Below are 9,137 nucleotides of genomic sequence, written 5' to 3'. Positions count from 1 at the left end.
AATCTGTGAGGTCATCTGTCCATGGTTCAAGCTCTTGATTGTGGTTTACAAACTTCGTTTCACTCTTTATTCCATGCAATACAAATTGTTTTAGAATATTAAACATATGCATATCAATTGCATGAAAAGTGCTCATTAGTATTGTGATTTAAACCCTGAATTTAGAGGGACATAAAGTTGGTAAAATGCATGTTTTTAAAATTAATTTAAGAGCGATTAAGATTGACAAATCATTTATAGTGTCAATTTTAAATGAAGATGGGATGAACCCTCTAACAAAACTAATAATGATATCGCTCAAATACCTGTCCGAGTTCGAACCCACGACCTTTCGATCTGCAGGCTGACATTCTACCGCGTCGCTATAAAAGCTAGCTCTATAGTGTGACAGTATATGTGCCCCTATATACACATCGTAAACCCGGTTACACATTCCCCTCCATTTTGAAATTAGTGCATTTTTAAATTATTAAGAAAGCCCGTACGACGCCATACCACCTATGCGGGAACGGAAGTGCAGAAAGGTTCAACCATATTTTATTAAAGATGCTTTGCACTTTAACAGAAGACGGACTGATGACATATATCGGACCTTTGGTACAAGCGTACAATGCCATGAAACACGAATCGATTGTTTTTCCCCCACACTATTTGATGTTTGGATGGCACCCCAGATTGTCCATCGATGCTTATTTTTGAAAAAGACCCTACAGGGAGTCAAAAGGGTGGTCAACCCGACATTTTTACAACACAAGTCGTCTACGTGAACGGATGCGCTACCCATACAGGGTTGCGGGTAATATTGCTGGCAAGCGGGCTATGTTAAACAAGAAACGGTACGACTCTAGAGTTTAACAGAACTGTCGAGATGTTGGTGACGTTGTCAACGTGCAGAAGGTTGGCTTGATGGGCGGGAACAAAATGGCTGATAAGTGGGAAAGGGATCATTACGTCATCATTAACATTACCGATCCGGATGTTCCTGTCTATCAAGTTCAGCTAGAGACTCGGAAGGGACCTGTCCGCACAGTACATCTTAATTTATTACTCCCATTTGTTTCTCTCCCACAGGAGGAAATTACCCACATTTCCTCGCCAACAAACTGCCGAATATGCATCGTAGGCCGCAAACCCGAGCATTTCCTCGCGATGAGAGTGATTCGGGGACCGATTCGGATTCTTACGACGACAGCATTACTCGCTATGTGATTCCGCAACGGAGAAACACAAACGTTGGACGGAAACAAATCGTGCCCCGGACACATCTTACATTAGAGATGGAACTGAGGGACTTTCCTGTTACACCTCAGCCTGCCCCCTCACCGATTGTCCCAGCTGATACGATTATAAGGCTCGACGCAAGTCGTGAAGACACAGCAGTGAGATCTTGTCATTCATCAGGGTTGATTCGGCCCCTACAGGGCAATCCACGTGAGGTATCCACAGAAAACCATAGCCAACCCAACCACAACCGGATATTGCTGTATTATCACCGGCGCAACTTTCGGTGCGTTCTTCTCGTCTGCCACATTAAAGGAGACCCTGATCGCTATGGAGAATAGGTTTCGCAATGTACGTTGCAAGAGCATGTTTATTACGTTCAACTTATTTTCTCAGGTGTTAATATAAACCCAATCTCAGGAGATAAATTAATGTTCTGTTATGTTTCAGGTTGTAGTATAAGTTTATGATCTAATAATGATTTTATTTCAGTGTTCATATTTTATTTATTTGAGCGTATATCTTTAGTTCTCTGAGCTTGTAATTGCATTCAATGATGTTTAGAAATAGATTCTTGTTTTGCGACTCAGATGCGCATGCATGAAATTTTCACATTGTTTAGTATTTGTATGTTTAGCCATTTAGATGCACCTGTCGCGGTGCCCGGGATGATATTTGGTCAGCGGTTTCGAACGCGTCAACGTATGACCAAATTCGCGACATTTCGTACTTTTCAACGTACTGGGGTACCAACCCGGTACGGTACGGGGACGCAAATCTCGACGACATCTACGGAACCACAAATGATAGGAGGTCCGTACTGGTCCTGAAATTTAGCACTCTCGATTTCCTACGTTACGCCACCGTCGGCGCATCTCTGACGTTATTGTGTCACCGTTTCCATTCGCCAACAAGGCTCTTAAATGCAGCGGAAAATGCCTTAAAATTGGTGTCGAAGAAATCTCAGCATCCCTGCACTTGCCGCGGCTGGGACCAATTTTGCCATTTAGAAAACTCTCTACCCTACAAGATGCACCTATCGGGGTGCCCGGGATGATATTTGATCAGCGGTTTCCAACGCGTCAAAGTGTGACCAAATTCGCGACATTTCGTACTTTTTAACGTACCCAAACCGGGGACGCAAATTTCGACGATATCTACTGAATCACAAATGATAGGAGGTCCGTACTGATCTTGAAATTTAGAACTCTCGATTTCCTACGTTGCACTACCATCGGCGCATCTTTGACGTTATTGCGTTACCGTTTCCATTCGCCAACAAGGCTATTTTATATAATTAAAATGCAGCAAAAAAAAATGCCTAAAATTGGGGTGGGCGGTGTCGAAGATATCTCAGCATCCTTGCACTTGCCGTGGCTGGGACCAATGTAGCCATTTAGAGAACGCCCTACCCTACAAGATGCACCTGTTGAGGTGCCCGGAATGATATTTGGTCAGCGGTTTCCAACGCGTCAAAGTATGACCAAATTCGCGACATTTCGTACTTTTCAATGTACCCTAACCTACCCGGTACGGGGACGCAAATCTCGGCGATATCTACGGAACCACAAATGATATGAGGTCCGTACTGGTCTTGAAATTTAGCACTCTCGATTTCCTACGTTACGCCACCGTCGGTGCATCACTTACGTCATTGTGTTACCGTTTCTTTTCGCCAACAAGGCTATTTTATACGCCCATATCTCCTGCTATCCCCGGTATACCCACGGACCAGGAGGGGGGGGGGATGAGGCGTGGTTACAATTGACTGGTGTATTATTTCAGTGTTATTTGTAGAAAATGTTAATAATGTGCTGATTTTCATATATTTATTTCTTTGAGGATTTGTTTTGGTACCTCTTCGATTTAGTATTCAATGTTCCATATTCAGTAAAAATTATGATTTTGCTTAAGTTATATTTATTTCTCAATTCATATTTATGACCGTACATCTGCATGTTCTGACTGGCAGATATTTTACTGCATTTATAAATATATTAAAATATATGTTCAGTTAATAGTATAAGGGAGAATACTCAAATATTCTGTCTACATTCTCTGCAGTGCAGGACTAGCCCTTGTTATATTTAGTTAGGTTATCGTATACATTTCATCAAAAAATATTTAAAAAAAATTAACTTGAATTTTCACATAATTTTGTAGTTTGAATACACATTTAGGCGTTTTAGTTAATTAAAGTTTCAGCTTAATGGATTATGAGTCTTCATTATTTTATAAGTTTTTTTTGTTATTTTAAAGTTTTATAAAATCTCGGAGTCATTTTAATCTGCTGTATGTAGACAGGTGTATTATTTCTCCCCTACTTTTAAATTGCAGTAGTATTGACATTTATACATGTCAAATGACAACTGTCAGTCACATGATAACTGTCAAAGTCACATGACTTCATGGTACTGTGGGATTGTTTTCCATGTGTATATGTGCCTGTCCACCATGTGGTCAAGCTCTGTCCTTGTCTCTTGTCCAATCAGATGTATTGTTTTGCTAATTTGTAATTGGATGAAAGTGACCAAAGCATCTAAGACTCTTTGGTTTTCAATTTCTGAGGCAGATCCGTGGTCTAGTGGTAACACACTTGATTATCGATCCAGGGGTCGCAAATTCGATTCCTCGTCGCAACTCTAATAAATACTAATCGTCTCCGGGAGGGACGTTAAATGGGGGATCCGTGTGACAGTGCTATACAAAGATTCAGGGTAACTCAAACCAAGGTTATATTCTGTCTGTACACTATGCTCCAAAAACCTAAAATGACAAACCCTCTTAACCCTCAAATCTTAACGGAGCAATCGTCGAATGGACAAGGCCCGAGTGCGAGTATAAAAAGGCGCACGCACGCACGCACGCACGCACGCACGCACGCACGCACGCACGCACGCACGCACGCACGCACGCACGCACGCACGCACGCACGCACACACACACACACACACGCACGCACGCACGCACGCACGCACGCACGCACGCACGCACGCACGCACGCACACACACACACACACACACACACACATTTCTATGAGTATATCATTACTTTAACAATTAACGCTTTATTTCAAATTGAAAGATTTGAGATTTGTCTTTCCATGTGCATGCCACGTGCACCATTTTATGCCACATGTTAATACTATGTAATCTTGTAATGCTTGAATTGTTTATTATAATTGCATTTTGTAGTAATGCAGGTTTTTAAGTTGTGTTGTTGGAATAAACAAAATAATCCGAATCCTGTTTGCACGTGTGTGGTTGTGAACCTCCCCCCCCAACCCCCCCCCCCCACGGTCAAGACAAACGAAAGATCTAGCTACATACATTTATTACGTATATTATATATTGTATTATTTTGCACTCCGCAAAAACAGTTATGGCGTAATACCTCAAACTTCAAAACAAACCAGGTAAAACAGAGCAATGAAATATACCGACAATACCAGTGCTCTTTAACTGATAATTATCTCTTTATTAGGCAATAAATAGCATGTCATACCGAGATTCGTCATCTGATTTTCACCTTATCTGGTATCAGATAAAGTGATACCGCGTACCGGGCGATTGGATTACGGGTTTTACCATAACCCCCTATCATGACATGGAGCGTCTAAAGATTTTGAAGATTATCTAAATAAAAACATAATCGGATTCCCTTTTTTCATAGTATATATATCATTATCAATGTATAATTTGTTTCGAAGACCCCAAATAACGTGTCCCTTTTGACAAGTTGAATATTCCATGAACGGAACGTTTATAATATAAAAAATACACAAGTGAGCGATTTTGGGCCTTAAGTTAATTGTACTGTTTAGCTATAATTATGAGCGTTCAAGACACCATAGATATAACATCGTCAAAAGACTCGTTGACGGCCATTTTAGATGGACTATGATGCTCTTGGGAAAACCTGAAATAAATTACTTTTATTGGTATCACCAGGGCCAGACATACCGATCTGAACTATAACTACTTAAACATTTCCAAAACATGTAATTTGATTCACAGGAATTGTTTAGTCCGAAATGTGTCCATTCCTGTTATCATTTGGTTTCATTAGTCCTAGGCACAACAATCGTAAAGGACATGTTTATGCAAAAAATAACAATTTATTTAGTGCTTTGTAAAACAAAAAACGAAAAACGGTTTTAATGAATCAATTTCTTGTCTTGATGTTCTGGAGTAAAAATGAAATCATAGAAAAGAAAAAGCCTATATTAGTTTTCTATTCAGTCATTAGAAAAACGAAAAATGATTTGAATGTTCCTTTTTCGTTTTTTACTTTCAATCATAAAAAAAACGAAAAACGGTATATACAGGATAGCTTGTTTTTCGTTTTACACTTTGTAAAACGGTATTCCGTGGTAATAATTAAAAAAAAACGGAAAGGAAAAAAAAAACACTATCACTTTGGGTTTTCTCTTCAATCATTAGAAAAACAAAAAAGGATTTGAATACTCCTTTTTCGTTGGTTTTTTACTTTCAATTGTAAAAAACGAACAGACGGTATATACACGGACCCTGCTAAACATCGTGAAAAGACTCGATCTTAGTGTTTATAAATATGGACTAGATTGAGCCCAAAACCACTTGAGACTGCCATATGTGTCAAGTGCTGAAACTGCAATTATCACAAAAATCTAGCATTATGTAAACATTGTATTACTGCCTAGAGGTTGTGATAAAAAACATGCAATCCTTTACAAAGTTTAGTTTGCAATCATATTATGATAATGGCTATTACAGGCGCGTAGCTGCCTATAGGCGATTACGCGCCTGAATCCACATGATTCTGACAATTTAAAAAGAATAAATCATCCAAAGTTGCAGTATGCGTACTTGACTACATGATCCTAAAACTATCCATTTTTCAGTAATAAATAAAGCACCTCAAAATGCCCAAAATGCACCAGAGTGCACCGTGGTCTTCAAATCTTTTCGAGGGGGCATGCCCCCCCCCCCCCTTACACAATTATGTTGAATCCACATGTATGAGGGAAACATGGCCCTGGATTAATGTCCATTGCATTTATGAACATTTAAGAACAATTAAGGCCAAAAGTTGATCATTTTTCCACAAACTAATGTCGCGTAGCTGACTGTACGCAAATGCGCACTTTCGTAATGAAATTTTAACAGGTCAAAGTGTTTGCCATACCAAAACCCCGAATTTGAAATAAAAACAGAAGGGGGTAGGGGGTGAAGGGGTGAATAAGCTGTCTGTCATCGATCTGCGTAATCCCAAATTGGCCCTGGCTTTGCACCTGACTGCCCTTTATATACAGCAGCTGATCAGGGAGATCTTAATATTTTTAGCTCGACTATACGAAGAATAAGGAGGGTTATACTACTCGCCCCAGTGTCGGCGTCCGGTAAAAGTTATAGGGCAAACTGGGATTTTCACTTATAACTTCAATACCATTCATTCAATCACATTCATACTACAAACAGTTTTTCAGGGCCATCGAACAATTAGGTTGCATTACTCCATAGTATCCTAAATACAAATTATGGTCCTTGATCGACTTAGAAAGTTTGGTGAAAGTTTTAGGGCAAGTTGGGATTTCCATTCACAACTTCAATACCCTTGATTCAATTCAATTCATACTCCAAGCATTAGTTCAAGACCATCACCCAATTAGGTTGAATAACTCCATATCATCCTAGATTTTAGCCCAAATTATAGCCCCTGACTGACTTAGGAACTAAGGTTAAAGTTTTAGGGCACATTGTGAACAGTTAAAGTTTTAGGGCAAGTTGGGATTTTCACTAATTACTTCAATACCATTCATTAAATTCACTTAGTATTTTAAAAAATTGTTTAGGACCATCACACAATAAGGTTGCATTACTCCATATTATCCTAAATACAAATTATGGTTCAACTTCATTCGATTAAATTTATACTTCACGCAGTTGTTCAAGACCATCACACAATTAGGTTGCATTACTCCATATCATCATAGATAAAAAACCTTATCATCAGGTAAAAACGGTATGACTAAAATACGAAGATAAAGTTATTTTCGCAAAATAGGTTATTTTTTACCTAAGTTAATTTTTTTGTTGTTGCAAAAATAAGATTTAAAAAAAACAACAACAACTGTAACATAAAAAACGTATTGTTCTAAAACAATGAGACAGTATTTTTGCCGATAACTTAGATGTATTATAAACTCTCTGCTGTTTACAATTTAAGAACTGAGGCGATCGTATTTTCATTATATATTATAAGGATTTGAACCAGTTTGAAACATGTGCTACCAAAGACATTTAGACTTTCGCCAGAAGGACATGGACGGGTAAAAATACTGGACCCTGTTATCCACTCGTAAATTACCCGCGTGTATCCGTATATGCATTAACCCTGGTACAAACTCGCCATTTACTCGCGTGTGTCCGTATATGCATTAACCCTGGTACCCACTCGTCGATTACCCGTGTGTTTCCGTATATGCATTAACCCTGACCCACTCGTCAATTACCCGCGTATATCCGTATATGCATAAAACCTGGTACCCACTTGCCATTTACGCGCGTGTGCCCGTATATGCATTAAACTTGACCCAGACGCAAAATACCTGCGTGTTTCCATATATGCATTTACCCTGACCCACTCGCAACTTACCCGCGTGTATCCGTATATGCACTTAACCTGGTACACACTCGCCATTTATCCGCGTGTGCTCGTATATGCATTAACCCTGGTACCAACTCGCCATTTATCCGCGTGTGCTCGTATATGCATTTACCCTGGTACCAACTCGCACATTCCTCGCATGTATCCGTATATGCATTAACCCTGATCCACTCGCAAATTACCCGCGTGTTTCCGTATTTGCATTAACCCTGACCAACTCGCTAATTACCCGCGTGTTTCCGTATATACATAAACCCTGACCCACTCGCCAATTACCCGCGTGTGCCCGTATATGCATTAACCCTGACCCACTCTCCAATTACCCGCGTGTATCCGTATATGCATTAAACCTGGTACCCACTCGCCATTTACCCGCGTGTATCCGTATATGCATTAACCCTTGTACCCACTCGCCAATTACTCGCGTGCATCTGTATATGCAATAACCTGGTACCCACTCGACAATTACCCGCGTGTGCCCGTATAGGCATTAACCATGACCCACTCGCCAATTAAACGCGTGTTTCTGTATATTCATTAAATCTGACTAACTCGTCAATTACCCTCGTGTTTCCGTATATGCATATACCTTGACCCACTCGCCAATTACTCGCGTGTTTCGGTATATGCATTAACCCAGGTACTCACTCTCCAATTACTCGCATAAATACGTATATGCATTAACCCTGGTACCCACTCGCCAATTACTCGCTTGTATCCGTATATGCATTAACCCTGGCCCACAAGCCAATTACCCGCGTGTGCCCGTATATGCATTAATCCTGACTCACTCGCCAATTACCAGTGTATTTCCGTATATGCATTTACCCTGGTATATGCACTCGCCAATTACCCGCGTGTGCCCGTATATGCATTAACCCTAATACTCACTCGCAAATTACCGCTTGTGCCCGTATATGCATTTACCCTGGTACCCACTCGCCAATTTACCGCGTCTGTCCGTATATGCATTAACCCTAGTACCCACTCGCCAATACCCGCGTGTTTCCGTATATGCATTGAACCTCGTATACGCACTCGCCAATTAACCGCGTGTGCTCGTATATGTATAAACCCTGGTTCCAACTCGCCAATTAACCGCGTGTGCCTGTAAATGCATTAGCCCTGGTTCCCACTCGCCAATTACCCGCGTGTTTCAGTATATGCATTAAGCTTGGTACCCACCAGCCAGTTACCCGCGTGTTTCTGTATATGCATTAACCTTGGTACCCACCCGCCAGTTACCCGCGTGTTTCCGTATATGCAT

Source organism: Mya arenaria, chromosome 12 (genome assembly GCF_026914265.1).
Source record: "Mya arenaria isolate MELC-2E11 chromosome 12, ASM2691426v1".
In the NCBI taxonomy this organism is placed as follows: Eukaryota; Metazoa; Mollusca; class Bivalvia; order Myida; family Myidae; genus Mya; species Mya arenaria.
Note: the sequence above shows the minus strand (reverse complement) of the source record.